The following is a 15,236-nucleotide window of genomic DNA, read 5'->3' as shown; positions in this document are numbered from 1 at the left end:
AGAGTAGTACTAGGATGGGTGACCTCCTGGGAAGTCCTTGTGTTGCATTCCTTTTATAATTATTTTTTGCGCCTTGTGACAAACATGTCGCACGTGCGCGATATATATTAATCCCGTTATATTATGTTTGACGTTTGCGATATGTTTAAGCTCGATGCTCATTGCTCGCGCGTCTTGGGGCGGCTTTGTGGCGCGAAGAGCGCGTTCTGAAAGGGGTGGAAAAAACTCGTGTTGCTGCGGTATGGAGGGAGGGGTGGAAACCGTGGAAAACTCGTCTCCGTGATTGAGCGGGAGAGTAAGTAGTATAGGACATTATCCATTGTTAGGGAACGGTTGTAATGGTAGTGAGAATGTAGAATCGTCTTTGGAGCGGACCTGGGAGTGGAAAGCATAAGGGACGAAGACGGGGAAACATGTCGGATGCGATCATACCAGCACTAAAGCACTGGATCCCATCAGAACTCTGAAGTTAAGCGTGCTTGGGCGAGAGTAGTACTAGGATGGGTGACCTCCTGGGAAGTCCTCGTGTTGCATTCCTTTTATAATTATTTTTTGCGCCTTGTGACAAACATGTCGCACGTGCGCGATATATATTAATCCCGTTATATTATGTTTGACGTTTGCGATATGTTTAAGCTCGATGCTCATTGCTCGCGCGTCCTGGGGCGGCATTGTGGCGCGAAGAGCGCGTTCTGAAAGGGGTGGAAAAAACTCGTGTTGCTGCGGTATGGAGGGAGGGGTGGAAACCGTGGAAAACTCGTCTCCGTGATTGAGCGGGAGAGTAAGTAGTATAGGACATTATCCATTGTTAGGGAACGGTTGTAATGGTAGTGAGAATGTAGAATCGTCTTTGGAGCGGACCTGGGAGTGGCAAGCATAAGGGACGAAGACGGGGAAACATGTCGGATGCGATCATACCAGCACTAAAGCACCGGATCCCATCAGAACTCCGAAGTTAAGCGTGCTTGGGCGAGAGTAGTACTAGGATGGGTGACCTCCTGGGAAGTCCTCGTGTTGCATTCCTTTTATAATTATTTTTTGCGCCTTGTGACAAACATGTCGCACGTGCGCGATATATATTAATCCCGTTATATTATGTTTGACGTTTGCGATATGTTTAAGCTAGATGCTCATTGCTCGCGCGTCTTGGGGCGGCTTTGTGGCGCGAAGAGCGCGTTCTAAAAGGGGTGGAAAAAACTCGTGTTGCTGCGGTATGGAGGGAGGGGTGGAAACCGTGGACAACTCGTCTCCGTGATTGAGCGGGAGAGTAAGTAGTATAGGACATTATCCATTGTTAGGGAACGGTTGTAATGGTAGTGAGAATGTAGAATCGTCTTTGGAGCGGACCAGGGAGTGGCAAGCATAAGGGACGAAGACAGGGAGACATGTCGGATGCGATCATACCAGCACTAAAGCACCGGATCCCATCAGAACTCCGAAGTTAAGCGTGCTTGGGCGAGAGTAGTACTAGGATGGGTGACCTCCCGGGAAGTCCTCGTGTTGCATTCCTTTTATAATTATTTTTTGCGCCTTGTGACAAACATGTCGCACGTGCGCGATATATATTAATCCCGTTATATTATGTTTGACGTTTGCGATATGTTTAAGCTCGATGCTCATTGCTCGCGCGTCTTGGGGCGGCTTTGTGGCGCGAAGAGCGCGTTCTGAAAGGGGTGGAAAAAACTCGTGTTGCTGCGGTATGGAGGGAGGGGTGGAAACCGTGGAAAACTCGTCTCCGTGATTGAGCGGGAGAGTAAGTAGTATAGGACATTATCCATTGTTAGGGAACGGTTGTAATGGTAGTGAGAATGTAGAATCGTCTTTGGAGCGGACCTGGAAGTGGCAAGCATAAGGGACGAAGACGGGGAAACATGTCGGATGCGATCATACCAGCACTAAAGCACCGGATCCCATCAGAACTCCGAAGTTAAGCGTGCTTGGGCAAGAGTAGTACTAGGATGGGTGACCTCCTGGGAAGTCCTCGTGTTGCATTCCTTTTATAATTATTTTTTGCGCCTTGTGACAAACATGTCGCACGTGCGCGATATATATTAATCCCGTTATATTATGTTTGACGTTTGCGATATGTTTAAGCTCGATGCTCATTGCTCGCGCGTCTTGGGGCGGCTTTGTGGCGCGAAGAGCGCGTTCTGAAAGGGGTGGAAAAAACTCGTGTTGCTGCGGTATGGAGGGAGGGGTGGAAACCGTGGAAAACTCGTCTCCGTGATTGAGCGGGAGAGTAAGTAGTATAGGACATTATCCATTGTTAGGGAACGGTTGTAATGGTAGTGAGAATGTAGAATCGTCTTTGGAGCGGACCTGGGAGTGGCAAGCATAAGGGACGAAGACGGGGAAATATGTCGGATGCGATCATACCAGCACTAAAGCACCTTATCCCATCAAAACTCCGAAGTTAAGCGTGCTTGGGCGAGAGTAGTACTAGGATGGGTGACCTCCTGGGAAGTCCTCGTGTTGCATTCCTTTTATAATTATTTTTTGCGCCTTGTGACAAACATGTCGCACGTGCGCGATATATATTAATCCCGTTATATTATGTTTGACGTTTGCGATATGTTTAAGCTCGATGCTCATTGCTCGCGCGTCTTGGGGCGGCTTTGTGGCGCGAAGAGCGCGTTCTGAAAGGGGTGGAAAAAACTCGTGTTGCTGCGGTATGGAGGGAGGGGTGGAAACCGTGGAAAACTCGTCTCCGTGATTGAGCGGGAGAGTAAGTAGTATAGGACATTATCCATTGTTAGGGAACGGTTGTAATGGTAGTGAGAATGTAGAATCGTCTTTGGAGCGGACCTGGGAGTGGAAAGCATAAGGGACGAAGACGGGGAAACATGTCGGATGCGATCATACCAGCACTAAAGCACCGGATCCCATCAGAACTCCGAAGTTAAGCGTGCTTGGGCGAGAGTAGTACTAGGATTGGTGACCTCCTGGGAAGTCCTCGTGTTGCATTCCTTTTATAATTATTTTTTGCGCTTTGTGACAAACATGTCGCACGTGCGCGATATATATTAATCCCGTTATATTATGTTTGACGTTTGCGATATGTTTAAGCTCGATGCTCATTGCTCGCGCGTCTTGGGGCGGCTTTGTGGCGCGAAGAGCGCGTTCTGAAAGGGGTGGAAAAAACTCGTGTTGCTGCGGTATGGAGGGAGGGGTGGAAACCGTGGAAAACTCGTCTCCGTGATTGAGCGGGAGAGTATGTAGTATAGGACATTATCCATTGTTAGGGAACGGTTGTAATGGTAGTGAGAATGTAGAATCGTCTTTGGAGCGGACCTGGGAGTGGCAAGCATAAGGGACGAAGACGGGGAAACATGTTGGATGCGATCATACCAGCACTAAAGCACCGGATCCCATCAGAACTCCGAAGTTAAGCATGCTTGGGCGAGAGTAGTACTAGGATGGGTGACCTCCTGGGAAGTCCTCGTGTTGCATTCCTTTTATAATTATTTTTTGCGCCTTGTGACAAACATGTCGCACGTGCGCGATATATATTAATCCCGTTATATTATGTTTGACGTTTGCGATATGTTTAAGCTCGATGCTCATTGCTCGCGCGTCTTGGGGCGGCTTTGTGGCGCGAAGAGCGCGTTCTAAAAGGGGTGGAAAAAACTCGTGTTGCTGCGGTATGGAGGGAGGGGTGGAAACCGTGGAAAACTCGTCTCCGTGATTGAGCGGGAGAGTAAGTAGTATAGGACATTATCCATTGTTAGGGAACGGTTGTAATGGTAGTGAGAATGTAGAATCGTCTTTGGAGCGGACCTGGGAGTGGAAAGCATAAGGGACGAAGACGGGGAAACATGTCGGATGCGATCATACCAGCACTAAAGCACCGGATCCCATCAGAACTCCGAAGTTAAGCGTGCTTGGGCGAGAGTAGTACTAGGATGGGTGACCTCCTGGGAAGTCCTCGTGTTGCATTCCTTTTATAATTATTTTTTACGCCTTGTGACAAACATGTCGCACGTGCGCGATATATATTAATCCCGTTATATTATGTTTGACGTTTGCGATATGTTTAAGCTCGATGCTCATTGCTCGCGCGTCTTGGGGCGGCTTTGTGGCGCGAAGAGCGCGTTCTGAAAGGGGTGGAAAAAACTCGTGTTGCTGCGGTATGGAGGGAGGGGTGGAAACCGTGGAAAACTCGTCTCCGTGATTGAGCGGGAGAGTAAGTAGTATAGGACATTATCCATTGTTAGGGAACGGTTGTAATGGTAGTGAGAATGTAGAATCGTCTTTGGAGCGGACCTGGGAGTGGCAAGCATAAGGGACGAAGACGGGGAAACATGTCGGATGCGATCATACCAGCACTAAAGCACCGGATCCCATCAGAACTCCGAAGTTAAGCGTGCTTGGGCGAGAGTAGTACTAGGATGGGCGACCTCCTGGGAAGTCCTCGTGTTGCATTCCTTTTATAATTATTTTTTGTGCCTTGTGACAAACATGTCGCACGTGCGCGATATATATTAATCCCGTTATATTATGTTTGACGTCTGCGATATGTTTAAGCTCGATGCTCATTGCTCGCGCGTCTTGGGGCGGCTTTGTGGCGCGAAGAGCGCGTTCTGAAAGGGGTGGAAAAAACTCGTGTTGCTGCGGTATGGAGGGAGGGGTGGAAACCGTGGAAAACTCGTCTCCGTGATTGAGCGGGAGAGTAAGTAGTATAGGACATTATCCATTGTTAGGGAACGGTTGCAATGGTAGTGAGAATGTAGAATCGTGTTTGGAGCGGACCTGGGAGTGGCAAGCATAAGGGACGAAGACGGGGAAACATGTCGGATGCGATCATACCAGCACTAAAGCACCGGATCCCATCAGAACTCCGAAGTTAAGCGTGCTTGGGCGAGAGTAGTACTAGGATGGGTGACCTCCTGGGAAGTCCTCGTGTTGCATTCCTTTTATAATTATTTTTTGCGCCTTGTGACAAACATGTCGCACGTGCGCGATATATATTAATCACGTTATATTATGTTTGACGTTTGCGATATGTTTAAGCTCGATGCTCATTGCTCGCGCGTCTTGGGGCGGCTTTGTGGCGCGAAGAGCGCGTTCTGAAAGGGGTGGAAAAAACTCGTGTTGCTGCGGTATGGAGGGAGGGGTGGAAACCGTGGAAAACTCGTCTCCGTGATTGAGCGGGAGAGTAAGTAGTATAGGACATTATCCATTGTTAGGGAACGGTTGTAATGGTAGTGAGAATGTAGAATCGTCTTTGGAGCGGACCTGGGAGTGGCAAGCATAAGGGACGAAGACGGGGAAACATGTCGGATGCGATCATACCAGCACTAAAGCACCGGATCCCATCAGAACTCCGAAGTTAAGCGTGCTTGGGCGAGAGTAGTACTAGGATGGGTGACCTCCTTGGAAGTCCTCGTGTTGCATTCCTTTTATAATTATTTTTTGCGCCTTGTGAGAAACATGTCGCACGTGCGCGATATATATTAATCCCGTTATATTATGTTTGACGTTTGCGATATGTTTAAGCTCGATGCTCATTGCTCGCGCGTCTTGGGGCGGCTTTGTGGCGCGAAGAGCGCGTTCTGAAAGGGGTGGAAAAAACTCGTGTTGCTGCGGTATGGAGGGAGGGGTGGAAACCGTGGAAAACTCGTCTCCGTGATTGAGCGGGAGAGTAAGTAGTATAGGACATTATCCATTGTTAGGGAACGGTTGTAATGGTAGTGAGAATGTAGAATCGTCTTTGGAGCGGACCTGGGAGTGGCAAGCATAAGGGACGAAGACGGGGAAACATGTCGGATGCGATCATACCAGCACTAAAGCACCGGATCCCATTAGAACTCCGAAGTTAAGCGTGCTTGGGCGAGAGTAGTACTAGGATGGGTGACCTCCTGGGAAGTCCTCGTGTTGCATTCCTTTTATAATTATTTTTTGTGCCTTGTGACAAACATGTCGCACGTGCGCGATATATATTAATCCCGTTATATTATGTTTGACGTTTGCGATATGTTTAAGCTCGATGCTCATTGCTCGCGCGTCTTGGGGCGGCTTTGTGGCGCGAAGAGCGCGTTCTGAAAGGGGTGGAAAAAACTCGTGTTGCTGCGGTATGGAGGGAGGGGTGGAAACCGTGGAAAACTCGTCTCCGTGATTGAGCGGGAGAGTAAGTAGTATAGGACATTATCCATTGTTAGGGAACGGTTGTAATGGTAGTGAGAATGTAGAATCGTCTTTGGAGCGGACCTGGGAGTGGCAAGCATAAGGGACGAAGACGGGGAAACATGTCGGATGCGATCATACCAGCACTAAAGCACCGGATCCTATCAGAACTCCGAAGTTAAGCGTGCTTGGGCGAGAGTAGTACTAGGATGGGTGACCTCCTGGGAAGTCCTCGTGTTGCATTCCTTTTATAATTGTTTTTTGCGCCTTGTGACAAACATGTCGCACGTGCGCGATATATATTAATCCCGTTATATTATGTTTGACGTTTGCGATATGTTTAAGCTCGATGCTCATTGCTCGCGCGTCTTGGGGCGGCTTTGTGGCGCGAAGAGCGCGTTCTGAAAGGGGTGGAAAAAACTCGTGTTGCTGCGGTATGGAGGGAGGGATGGAAACCGTGGAAAACTCGTCTCCGTGATTGAGCGGGAGAGTAAGTAGTATAGGACATTATCCATTGTTAGGGAACGGTTGTAATGGTAGTGAGAATGTAGAATCGTCTTTGGAGCGGACCTGGGAGTGGCAAGTATAAGGGACGAAGACGGGGAAACATGTCGGATGCGATCATACCAGCACTAAAGCACCGGATCCCATCAGAACTCCGAAGTTAAGCGTGCTTGGGCGAGAGTAGTACTAGGATGGGTGACCTCCTGGGAAGTCCTCGTGTTGCATTCCTTTTATAATTGTTTTTTGCGCCTTGTGACAAACATGTCGCACGTGCGCGATATATATTAATCCCGTTATATTATGTTTGACGTTTGCGATATGTTTAAGCTCGATACTCATTGCTCGCGCGTCTTGGGGCGGCTTTGTGGCGCGAAGAGCGCGTTCTGAAAGGGGTGGAAAAAACTCGTGTTCCTGCGGTATGGAGGGAGGGGTGGAAACCGTGGAAAACTCGTCTCCGTGATTGAGCGGGAGAGTAAGTAGTATAGGACATTATCCATTGTTAGGGAACGGTTGTAATGGTAGTGAGAATGTAGAATCGTCTTTGGAGCGGACCTGGAAGTGGCAAGCATAAGGGACGAAGACGGGGAAACATGTCGGATGCGATCATACCAGCACTAAAGCACCGGATCCCATCAGAACTCCGAAGTTAAGCGTGCTTGGGCGAGAGTAGTACTAGGATGGGTGACCTCCTGGGAAGTCCTCGTGTTGCATTCCTTTTATAATTGTTTTTTGCGCCTTGTGACAAACATGTCGCACGTGCGCGACATATATTAATCCCGTTATATTATGTTTGACGTTTGCGATATGTTTAAGCTCGATGCTCATTGCTCGCGCGTCTTGGGGCGGCTTTGTGGCGCGAAGAGCGCGTTCTGAAAGGGGTGGAAAAAACTCGTGTTGCTGCGGTATGGAGGGAGGGGTGGAAACCGTGGAAAACTCGTCTCCGTGATTGAGCGGGAGAGTAAGTAGTATAGGACATTATCCATTGTTAGGGAACGGTTGTAATGGTAGTGAGAATGTAGAATCGTCTTTGGAGCGGACCTGGGAGTGGCAAGCATAAGGGACGAAGACGGGGAAACATGAATGATGCGATCATACCAGCACTAAAGCACCGGCTCCCATCAGAACTCCGAAGTTAAGCGTGCTTGGGCGAGAGTAGTACTAGGATGGGTGACCTCCTGGGAAGTCCTCGTGTTGCATTCCTTTTATAATTTTTTTTTGCGCCTTGTGACAAACATGTCGCACGTGCGCGATATATATTAATCCCGTTATATTATGTTTGACGTTTGCGATATGTTTAAGCTCGATGCTCATTGCTCGCGCGTCTTGGGGCGGCTTTGTGGCGCGAAGAGCGCGTTCTGAAGGGGGTGGAAAAAACTCGTGTTGCTGCGGTATGGAGGGAGGGGTGGAAACCGTGGAAAACTCGTCTCCGTGATTGAGCGGGAGAGTAAGTAGTATAGGACATTATCCATTGTTAGGGAACGGTTGTAATGGTAGTGAGAATGTAGAATCATCTTTGGAGCGGACCTGGGAGTGGCAAGCATAAGGGACGAAGACGGGGAAACATGTCGGATGCGATCATACCAGCACTAAAGCACCGGATCCCATCAGAACTCCGAAGTTAAGCGTGCTTGGGCGAGAGTAGTACTAGGATGGGTGACCTCCTGGGAAGTCCTCGTGTTGCATTCCTTTTATAATTATTTTTTGCGCCTTGTGACAAACATGTCGCACGTGCGCGATATATATTAATCCCGTTATATTATGTTTGACGTTTGCGATATGTTTAAGCTCGATGCTCATTGCTCGCGCGTCTTGGGGCGGCTTTGTGGCGCGAAGAGCGCGTTCTGAAAGGGGTGGAAAAAACTCGTGTTGCTGCGGTATGGAGGGAGGGGTGGAAACCGTGGAAAACTCGTCTCCGTGATTGAGCGGGAGAGTAAGTAGTGTAGGACATTATCCATTGTTAGGGAACGGTTGTAATGGTAGTGAGAATGTAGAATCGTCTTTGGAGCGGACCTGGGAGTGGCAAGCATAAGGGACGAAGACGGGGAAACATGTCGGATGCGATCATACCAGCACTAAAGCACCGGATCCCATCAAAACTCTGAAGTTAAGCGTGCTTGGGCGAGAGTAGTACTAGGATGGGTGACCTCCTGGGAAGTCCTCGTGTTGCATTCCTTTTATAATTATTTTTTGCGCCTTGTGACAAACATGTCGCACGTGCGCGATATATATTAATCCCGTTATATTATGTTTGACGTTTGCGATATGTTTAAGCTCGATGCTCATTGCTCGCGCGTCTTGGGGCGGCTTTGTGGCGCGAAGAGCGCGTTCTGAAAGGGGTGGAAAAAACTCGTGTTGCTGCGGTATGGAGGGAGGGGTGGAAACCGTGGAAAACTCGTCTCCGTGATTGAGCGGGAGAGTAAGTAGTATAGGACATTATCCATTGTTAGGGAACGGTTGCAATGGTAGTGAGAATGTAGAATCGTGTTTGGAGCGGACCTGGGAGTGGCAAGCATAAGGGACGAAGACGGGGAAACATGTCTGATGCGATCATACCAGCACTAAAGCACCGGATCCCATCAGAACTCCGAAGTTAAGCGTGCTTGGGCGAGAGTAGTACTAGGATGGGTGACCTCCTGGGAAGTCCTCGTGTTGCATTCCTTTTATAATTATTTTTTGCGCCTTGTGACAAACATGTCGCACGTGCGCGATATATATTAATCCCGTTATATTATGTTTGACGTTTGCGATATGTTTAAGCTCGATGCTTATTGCTCGCGCGTCTTGGGGCGGCTTTGTGGCGCGAAGAGCGCGTTCTGAAAGGGGTGGAAAAAACTCGTGTTGCTGCGGTATGGAGGGAGGGGTGGAAACCGTGGAAAACTCGTCTCCGTGATTGAGCGGGAGAGTAAGTAGTATAGGACATTATCCATTGTTAGGGAACGGTTGTAATGGTAGTGAGAATGTAGAATCGTCTTTGGAGCGGACCTGGGAGTGGCAAGCATAAGGGACGAAGACGGGGAAACATGTCGGATGCGATCATACCAGCACTAAAGCACCGGATCCCATCAGAACTCCGAAGTTAATCGTGCTTGGGCGAGAGTAGTACTAGGATGGGTGACCTCCTGGGAAGTCCTCGTGTTGCATTCCTTTTATAATTATTTTTTGCGCCTTGTGACAAACATGTCGCACGTGCGCGATATATATTAATCCCGTTATATTATGTTTGACGTTTGCGATATGTTTAAGCTCGATGCTCATTGCTCGCGCGTCTCGGGGCGGCTTTGTGGCGCGAAGAGCGCGTTCTGAAAGGGGTGGAAAAAACTCGTGTTGCTGCGGTATGGAGGGAGGGGTGGAAACCGTGGAAAACTCGTCTCCGTGATTGAGCGGGAGAGTAAGTAGTATAGGACATTATCCATTGTTAGGGAACGGTTGTAATGGTAGTGAGAATGTAGAATCGTCTTTGGAGCGGACCTGGGAGTGGCAAGCATAAGGGACGAAGACGGGGAAACATGTCGGATGCGATCATACCAGCACTAAAGCACCGGATCCCATCAGAACTCCGAAGTTAAGCGTGCTTGGGCGAGAGTAGTACTAGGATGGGTGACCTCCTGGGAAGTCCTCGTGTTGCATTCCTTTTATAATTATTTTTTGCGCCTTGTGACAAACATGTCGCACGTGCGCGATATATATTAATCCCGTTATATTATGTTTGACGTTTGTGATATGTTTAAGCTCGATGCTCATTGCTCGCGCCTCTTGGGGCGGCTTTGTGGCGCGAAGAGCGCGTTCTGAAAGGGGTGGAAAAAACTCGTGTTGCTGCGGTATGGAGGGAGGGGTGGAAACCGTGGAAAACTCGTCTCCGTGATTGAGCGGGAGAGTAAGTAGTATAGGACATTATCCATTGTTAGGGAACGGTTGTAATGGTAGTGAGAATGTAGAATCGTCTTTGGAGCGGACCTGGGAGTGGCAAGCATAAGGGACGAAGACGGGGAAACATGTCGGATGCGATCATACCAGCACTAAAGCACCGGATCCCATCAGAACTCCGAAGTTAAGCGTGCTTGGGCGAGAGTAGTACTAGGATGGGTGACCTCCTGGGAAGTCCTCGTGTTGCATTCCTTTTATAATTATTTTTTGCGCCTTGTGACAAACATGTCGCACGTGCGCGATATATATTAATCCCGTTATATTATGTTTGACGTTTGCGTTATGTTTAAGCTCGATGCTCATTGCTCGCGCGTCTTGGGGCGGCTTTGTGGCGCGAAGAGCGCGTTCTGAAAGGGGTGGAAAAAACTCGTGTTGCTGCGGTATGGAGGGAGGGGTGGAAACCGTGGAAAACTCGTCTCCGTGATTGAGCGGGAGAGTAAGTAGTATAGGACATTATCCATTGTTAGGGAACGGTTGTAATGGTAGTGAGAATGTAGAATCGTCTTTGGAGCGGACCTGGGAGTGGCAAGCATAAGGGACGAAGACGGGGAAACATGTCGGATGCGATCATACCAGCACTAAAGCACCGGATCCCATCAGAACTCCGAAGTTAAGCGTGCTTGGGCGAGAGTAGTACTAGGATGGGTGACCTCCTGGGAAGTCCTCGTGTTGCATTCTTTTTATAATTATTTTTTGCGCCTTGTGAGAAACATGTCGCACGTGCGCGATATATATTAATCCCGTTATATTATGTTTGACGTTTGCGATATGTTTAAGCTCGATGCTCATTGCTCGCGCGTCTTGGGGCGGCTTTGTGGCGCGAAGAGCGCGTTCTGAAAGGGGTGGAAAAAACTCGTGTTGCTGCGGTATGGAGGGAGGGGTGGAAACCGTGGAAAACTCGTCTCCGTGATTGAGCGGGAGAGTAAGTAGTATAGGACATTATCCATTGTTAGGGAACGGTTGTAATGGTAGTGAGAATGTAGAATCGTCTTTGGAGCGGACCTGGGAGTGGCAAGCATAAGGGACGAAGACGGGGAAACATGTCGGATGCGATCATACCAGCACTAAAGCACCGGATCCCATCAGAACTCCGAAGTTAAGCGTGCTTGGGCGAGAGTAGTACTAGGATGGGCGACCTCCTGGGAAGTCCTCGTGTTGCATTCCTTTTATAATTATTTTTTGTGCCTTGTGACAAACATGTCGCACGTGCGCGATATATATTAATCCCGTTATATTATGTTTGACGTCTGCGATATGTTTAAGCTCGATGCTCATTGCTCGCGCGTCTTGGGGCGGCTTTGTGGCGCGAAGAGCGCGTTCTGAAAGGGGTGGAAAAAACTCGTGTTGCTGCGGTATGGAGGGAGGGGTGGAAACCGTGGAAAACTCGTCTCCGTGATTGAGCGGGAGAGTAAGTAGTATAGGACATTATCCATTGTTAGGGAACGGTTGCAATGGTAGTGAGAATGTAGAATCGTGTTTGGAGCGGACCTGGGAGTGGCAAGCATAAGGGACGAAGACGGGGAAACATGTCGGATGCGATCATACCAGCACTAAAGCACCGGATCCCATCAGAACTCCGAAGTTAAGCGTGCTTGGGCGAGAGTAGTACTAGGATGGGTGACCTCCTGGGAAGTCCTCGTGTTGCATTCCTTTTATAATTATTTTTTGCGCCTTGTGACAAACATGTCGCACGTGCGCAATATATATTAATCCCGTTATATTATGTTTGACGTTTGCGATATGTTTAAGCTCGATGCTCATTGCTCGCGCGTCTCGGGGCGGCTTTGTGGCGCGAAGAGCGCGTTCTGAAAGGGGTGGAAAAAACTCGTGTTGCTGCGGTATGGAGGGAGGCGTGGAAACCGTGGAAAACTCGTCTCCGTGATTGAGCGGGAGAGTAAGTAGTATAGGACATTATCCATTGTTAGGGAACGGTTGTAATGGTAGTGAGAATGTAGAATCGTCTTTGGTGCGGACCTGGGAGTGGCAAGCATAAGGGACGAAGACGGGGAAACATGTTGGATGCGATCATACCAGCACTAAAGCACCGGATCCCATCAGAACTCCGAAGTTAAGCGTGCTTGGGCGAGAGTAGTACTAGGATGGGTGACATCCTGGGAAGTCCTCGTGTTGCATTCCTTTTATAATTATTTTTTGTGCCTTGTGACAAACATGTCGCACGTGCGCGATATATATTAATCCCGTTATATTATGTTTGACGTTTGCGATATGTTTAAGCTCGATGCTCATTGCTCGCGCGTCTTGGGGCGGCTTTGTGGCGCGAAGAGCGCGTTCTGAAAGGGGTGGAAAAAACTCGTGTTGCTGCGGTATGGAGGGAGGGGTGGAAACCGTGGAAAACTCGTCTCCGTGATTGAGCGGGAGAGTAAGTAGTATAGGACATTATCCATTGTTAGGGAACGGTTGTAATGGTAGTGAGAATGTAGAATCGTCTTTGGAGCGGACCTGGGAGTGGAAAGCATAAGGGACGAAGACGGGGAAACATGTCGGATGCGATCATACCAGCACTAAAGCACCGGATCCCATCAGAACTCCGAAGTTAAGCGTGCTTGGGCGAGAGTAGTACTAGGATGGGTGACCTCCTGGGAAGTCCTCGTGTTGCATTCCTTTTATAATTATTTTTTGCGCCTTGTGACAAACATGTCGCACGTGCGCGATATATATTAATCCCGTTATATTATGTTTGACGTTTGCGATATGTTTAAGCTCGATGCTCATTGCTCGCGCGTCTTGGGGCGGCTTTGTGGCGTGAAGAGCGCGTTCTGAAAGGGGTGGAAAAAACTCGTGTTGCTGCGGTATGGAGGGAGGGGTGGAAACCGTGGAAAATTCGTCTCCGTGATTGAGCGGGAGAGTAAGTAGTATAGGACATTATCCATTGTTAGGGAACGGTTGTAATGATAGTGAGAATGTAGAATCGTCTTTGGAGCGGACCTGGGAGTGGCAAGCATAAGGGACGAAGACGGGGAAACATGTCGGATGCGATCATACCAGCACCAAAGCACCGGATCCCATCAGAACTCCGAAGTTAAGCATGCTTGGGCGAGAGTAGTACTAGGATGGGTGACCGCCTGGGAAGTCCTCGTGTTGCATTCCTTTTATAATTATTTTTTGTGCCTTGTGACAAACATGTCGCACGTGCGCGATATATATTAATCCCGTTATATTATGTTTGACGTTTGCTATATGTTTAAGCTCGATGCTCATTGCTCGCGCGTCTTGGGGCGGCTTTGTGGCGCGAAGAGCGCGTTCTGAAAGGGGTGGAAAAAACTCGTGTTGCTGCGGTATGGAGGGAGGGGTGGAAACCGTGGAAAACTCGTCTCCGTGATTGAGCGGGAGAGTAAGTAGTATAGGACATTATCCATTGTTAGGGAACGGTTGTAATGGTAGTGAGAATGTAGAGTCGTCTTTGGAGCGGACCTGGGAGTGGCAAGCATAAGGGACGAAGACGGGGAAACATGTCGGATGCGATCATACCAGCACTAAAGCACCGGATCCCATCAGAACTCCGAAGTTAAGCGTGCTTGGGCGAGAGTAGTACTAGGATGGGTGACCTCCTGGGAAGTCCTCGTGTTGCATTCCTTTTATAATTATTTTTTGCGCCTTGTGACAAACATGTCGCACGTGCGCGATATATATTAATCCCGTTATATTATGTTTGACGTTTGCGATATGTTTAAGCTCGATGCTCATTGCTCGCGCGTCTTGGGGCGGCTTTGTGGCGCGAAGAGCGCGTTCTGAAAGGGGTGGAAAAAACTCGTGTTGCTGCGGTATGGAGGGAGGGGTGGAAACCATGGAAAACTCGTCTCCGTGATTGAGCGTGAGAGTAAGTAGTATAGGACATTATCCATTGTTAGGGAACGGTTGTAATGGTAGTGAGAATGTAGAATCGTCTTTGGAGCGGACCTGGGAGTGGCAAGCATAAGGGACGAAGACGGGGAAACATGTCGGATGCGATCATACCAGCACTAAAGCACCGGATCCCATCAGAACTCCGAAGTTAAGCGTGCTTGGGCGAGAGTAGTACTAGGATGGGTGACCTCCTGGGAAGTCCTCGTGTTGCATTCCTTTTATAATTATTTTTTGCGCCTTGTGACAAACATGTCGCACGTGCGCAATATATATTAATCCCGTTATATTATGTTTGACGTTTGCGATATGTTTAAGCTCGATGCTCATTGCTCGCGCGTCTGGGGGCGGCTTTGTGGCGCGAAGAGCGCCTTCTGAAAGGGGTGGAAAAAACTCGTGTTGCTGCGGTATGGAGGGAGGGATGGAAACCGTGGAAAACTCGTCTCCGTGATTGAGCGGGAGAGTAAGTAGTATAGGACATTATCCATTGTTAGGGAACGGTTGTAATGGTAGTGAGAATGTAGAATCGTCTTTGGAGCGGACCTGGGAGTGGCAAGCATAAGGGACGAAGACGGGGAAACATGTCGGATGCGATCATACCAGCACTAAAGCACCGGATCCCATCAGAACTCCGAAGTTAAGCGTGCTTGGGCGAGAGTAGTACTAGGATGGGTGACCTCCTGGGAAGTCCTCGTGTTGCATTCCTTTTATAATTATTTTTTGCGCCTTGTGACAAACATGTCGCACGTGCGCGATATATATTAATCCCGTTATATTATGTTTGACGTTTGCGATATGTTTAAGCTCGATGCTCATTGCTCGCG

The 15,236-nt window shown here is 48.9% G+C and overlaps 31 non-coding genes across 31 annotated transcripts; all 31 read left to right on the top strand.

Moving 5' to 3' along the window:
• Window positions 1–418: 418 nt before the first annotated feature.
• LOC123175492 (5S ribosomal RNA) lies at window positions 419–537 on the top strand. Its single transcript, XR_006487955.1, has one exon. It is a non-coding gene; the product is annotated as a 5S ribosomal RNA (ribosomal RNA).
• A 367-nt stretch (window positions 538–904) lies between these two features.
• LOC123175478 (5S ribosomal RNA) lies at window positions 905–1,023 on the top strand. Its single transcript, XR_006487942.1, has one exon. It is a non-coding gene; the product is annotated as a 5S ribosomal RNA (ribosomal RNA).
• A 367-nt stretch (window positions 1,024–1,390) lies between these two features.
• LOC123175484 (5S ribosomal RNA) lies at window positions 1,391–1,509 on the top strand. The gene has a single exon (XR_006487948.1). It is a non-coding gene; the product is annotated as a 5S ribosomal RNA (ribosomal RNA).
• A 367-nt stretch (window positions 1,510–1,876) lies between these two features.
• Window positions 1,877–1,995, top strand: LOC123175489 (5S ribosomal RNA). Its single transcript, XR_006487952.1, has one exon. It is a non-coding gene; the product is annotated as a 5S ribosomal RNA (ribosomal RNA).
• Window positions 1,996–2,362: 367 nt separating this feature from the next.
• LOC123175499 (5S ribosomal RNA) lies at window positions 2,363–2,481 on the top strand. Its single transcript, XR_006487962.1, has one exon. It is a non-coding gene; the product is annotated as a 5S ribosomal RNA (ribosomal RNA).
• Window positions 2,482–2,848: 367 nt separating this feature from the next.
• LOC123175494 (5S ribosomal RNA) lies at window positions 2,849–2,967 on the top strand. Its single transcript, XR_006487957.1, has one exon. It is a non-coding gene; the product is annotated as a 5S ribosomal RNA (ribosomal RNA).
• A 367-nt stretch (window positions 2,968–3,334) lies between these two features.
• Window positions 3,335–3,453, top strand: LOC123175490 (5S ribosomal RNA). Its single transcript, XR_006487953.1, has one exon. It is a non-coding gene; the product is annotated as a 5S ribosomal RNA (ribosomal RNA).
• A 367-nt stretch (window positions 3,454–3,820) lies between these two features.
• Window positions 3,821–3,939, top strand: LOC123175477 (5S ribosomal RNA). Its single transcript, XR_006487941.1, has one exon. It is a non-coding gene; the product is annotated as a 5S ribosomal RNA (ribosomal RNA).
• A 367-nt stretch (window positions 3,940–4,306) lies between these two features.
• Window positions 4,307–4,425, top strand: LOC123175483 (5S ribosomal RNA). Its single transcript, XR_006487947.1, has one exon. It is a non-coding gene; the product is annotated as a 5S ribosomal RNA (ribosomal RNA).
• A 367-nt stretch (window positions 4,426–4,792) lies between these two features.
• Window positions 4,793–4,911, top strand: LOC123175476 (5S ribosomal RNA). The gene has a single exon (XR_006487940.1). It is a non-coding gene; the product is annotated as a 5S ribosomal RNA (ribosomal RNA).
• A 367-nt stretch (window positions 4,912–5,278) lies between these two features.
• On the top strand, window positions 5,279–5,397 carry LOC123175486 (5S ribosomal RNA). The gene has a single exon (XR_006487950.1). It is a non-coding gene; the product is annotated as a 5S ribosomal RNA (ribosomal RNA).
• Window positions 5,398–5,764: 367 nt separating this feature from the next.
• On the top strand, window positions 5,765–5,883 carry LOC123175480 (5S ribosomal RNA). The gene has a single exon (XR_006487944.1). It is a non-coding gene; the product is annotated as a 5S ribosomal RNA (ribosomal RNA).
• Window positions 5,884–6,250: 367 nt separating this feature from the next.
• LOC123175491 (5S ribosomal RNA) lies at window positions 6,251–6,369 on the top strand. Its single transcript, XR_006487954.1, has one exon. It is a non-coding gene; the product is annotated as a 5S ribosomal RNA (ribosomal RNA).
• A 367-nt stretch (window positions 6,370–6,736) lies between these two features.
• LOC123175475 (5S ribosomal RNA) lies at window positions 6,737–6,855 on the top strand. Its single transcript, XR_006487939.1, has one exon. It is a non-coding gene; the product is annotated as a 5S ribosomal RNA (ribosomal RNA).
• Window positions 6,856–7,222: 367 nt separating this feature from the next.
• Window positions 7,223–7,341, top strand: LOC123175474 (5S ribosomal RNA). Its single transcript, XR_006487938.1, has one exon. It is a non-coding gene; the product is annotated as a 5S ribosomal RNA (ribosomal RNA).
• A 367-nt stretch (window positions 7,342–7,708) lies between these two features.
• On the top strand, window positions 7,709–7,827 carry LOC123175498 (5S ribosomal RNA). The gene has a single exon (XR_006487961.1). It is a non-coding gene; the product is annotated as a 5S ribosomal RNA (ribosomal RNA).
• A 367-nt stretch (window positions 7,828–8,194) lies between these two features.
• On the top strand, window positions 8,195–8,313 carry LOC123175473 (5S ribosomal RNA). The gene has a single exon (XR_006487937.1). It is a non-coding gene; the product is annotated as a 5S ribosomal RNA (ribosomal RNA).
• A 367-nt stretch (window positions 8,314–8,680) lies between these two features.
• Window positions 8,681–8,799, top strand: LOC123175497 (5S ribosomal RNA). Its single transcript, XR_006487960.1, has one exon. It is a non-coding gene; the product is annotated as a 5S ribosomal RNA (ribosomal RNA).
• A 367-nt stretch (window positions 8,800–9,166) lies between these two features.
• LOC123175485 (5S ribosomal RNA) lies at window positions 9,167–9,285 on the top strand. Its single transcript, XR_006487949.1, has one exon. It is a non-coding gene; the product is annotated as a 5S ribosomal RNA (ribosomal RNA).
• Window positions 9,286–9,652: 367 nt separating this feature from the next.
• LOC123175488 (5S ribosomal RNA) lies at window positions 9,653–9,771 on the top strand. The gene has a single exon (XR_006487951.1). It is a non-coding gene; the product is annotated as a 5S ribosomal RNA (ribosomal RNA).
• A 367-nt stretch (window positions 9,772–10,138) lies between these two features.
• On the top strand, window positions 10,139–10,257 carry LOC123175472 (5S ribosomal RNA). Its single transcript, XR_006487936.1, has one exon. It is a non-coding gene; the product is annotated as a 5S ribosomal RNA (ribosomal RNA).
• Window positions 10,258–10,624: 367 nt separating this feature from the next.
• On the top strand, window positions 10,625–10,743 carry LOC123175470 (5S ribosomal RNA). Its single transcript, XR_006487935.1, has one exon. It is a non-coding gene; the product is annotated as a 5S ribosomal RNA (ribosomal RNA).
• Window positions 10,744–11,110: 367 nt separating this feature from the next.
• LOC123175479 (5S ribosomal RNA) lies at window positions 11,111–11,229 on the top strand. The gene has a single exon (XR_006487943.1). It is a non-coding gene; the product is annotated as a 5S ribosomal RNA (ribosomal RNA).
• A 367-nt stretch (window positions 11,230–11,596) lies between these two features.
• LOC123175482 (5S ribosomal RNA) lies at window positions 11,597–11,715 on the top strand. Its single transcript, XR_006487946.1, has one exon. It is a non-coding gene; the product is annotated as a 5S ribosomal RNA (ribosomal RNA).
• Window positions 11,716–12,082: 367 nt separating this feature from the next.
• On the top strand, window positions 12,083–12,201 carry LOC123175501 (5S ribosomal RNA). Its single transcript, XR_006487964.1, has one exon. It is a non-coding gene; the product is annotated as a 5S ribosomal RNA (ribosomal RNA).
• Window positions 12,202–12,568: 367 nt separating this feature from the next.
• Window positions 12,569–12,687, top strand: LOC123175496 (5S ribosomal RNA). The gene has a single exon (XR_006487959.1). It is a non-coding gene; the product is annotated as a 5S ribosomal RNA (ribosomal RNA).
• A 367-nt stretch (window positions 12,688–13,054) lies between these two features.
• Window positions 13,055–13,173, top strand: LOC123175500 (5S ribosomal RNA). The gene has a single exon (XR_006487963.1). It is a non-coding gene; the product is annotated as a 5S ribosomal RNA (ribosomal RNA).
• A 367-nt stretch (window positions 13,174–13,540) lies between these two features.
• LOC123175495 (5S ribosomal RNA) lies at window positions 13,541–13,659 on the top strand. Its single transcript, XR_006487958.1, has one exon. It is a non-coding gene; the product is annotated as a 5S ribosomal RNA (ribosomal RNA).
• A 367-nt stretch (window positions 13,660–14,026) lies between these two features.
• Window positions 14,027–14,145, top strand: LOC123175493 (5S ribosomal RNA). The gene has a single exon (XR_006487956.1). It is a non-coding gene; the product is annotated as a 5S ribosomal RNA (ribosomal RNA).
• Window positions 14,146–14,512: 367 nt separating this feature from the next.
• Window positions 14,513–14,631, top strand: LOC123175481 (5S ribosomal RNA). Its single transcript, XR_006487945.1, has one exon. It is a non-coding gene; the product is annotated as a 5S ribosomal RNA (ribosomal RNA).
• Window positions 14,632–14,998: 367 nt separating this feature from the next.
• LOC123175469 (5S ribosomal RNA) lies at window positions 14,999–15,117 on the top strand. Its single transcript, XR_006487934.1, has one exon. It is a non-coding gene; the product is annotated as a 5S ribosomal RNA (ribosomal RNA).
• The last annotated feature ends 119 nt before the right edge of the window (window positions 15,118–15,236 follow it).

Source organism: Triticum aestivum, unplaced genomic scaffold (assembly GCF_018294505.1).
Source record: "Triticum aestivum cultivar Chinese Spring unplaced genomic scaffold, IWGSC CS RefSeq v2.1 scaffold4100, whole genome shotgun sequence".
Taxonomy (NCBI): domain Eukaryota; kingdom Viridiplantae; phylum Streptophyta; class Magnoliopsida; order Poales; family Poaceae; genus Triticum; species Triticum aestivum.
This window is presented reverse-complemented; position numbering and strand designations above follow the sequence as displayed.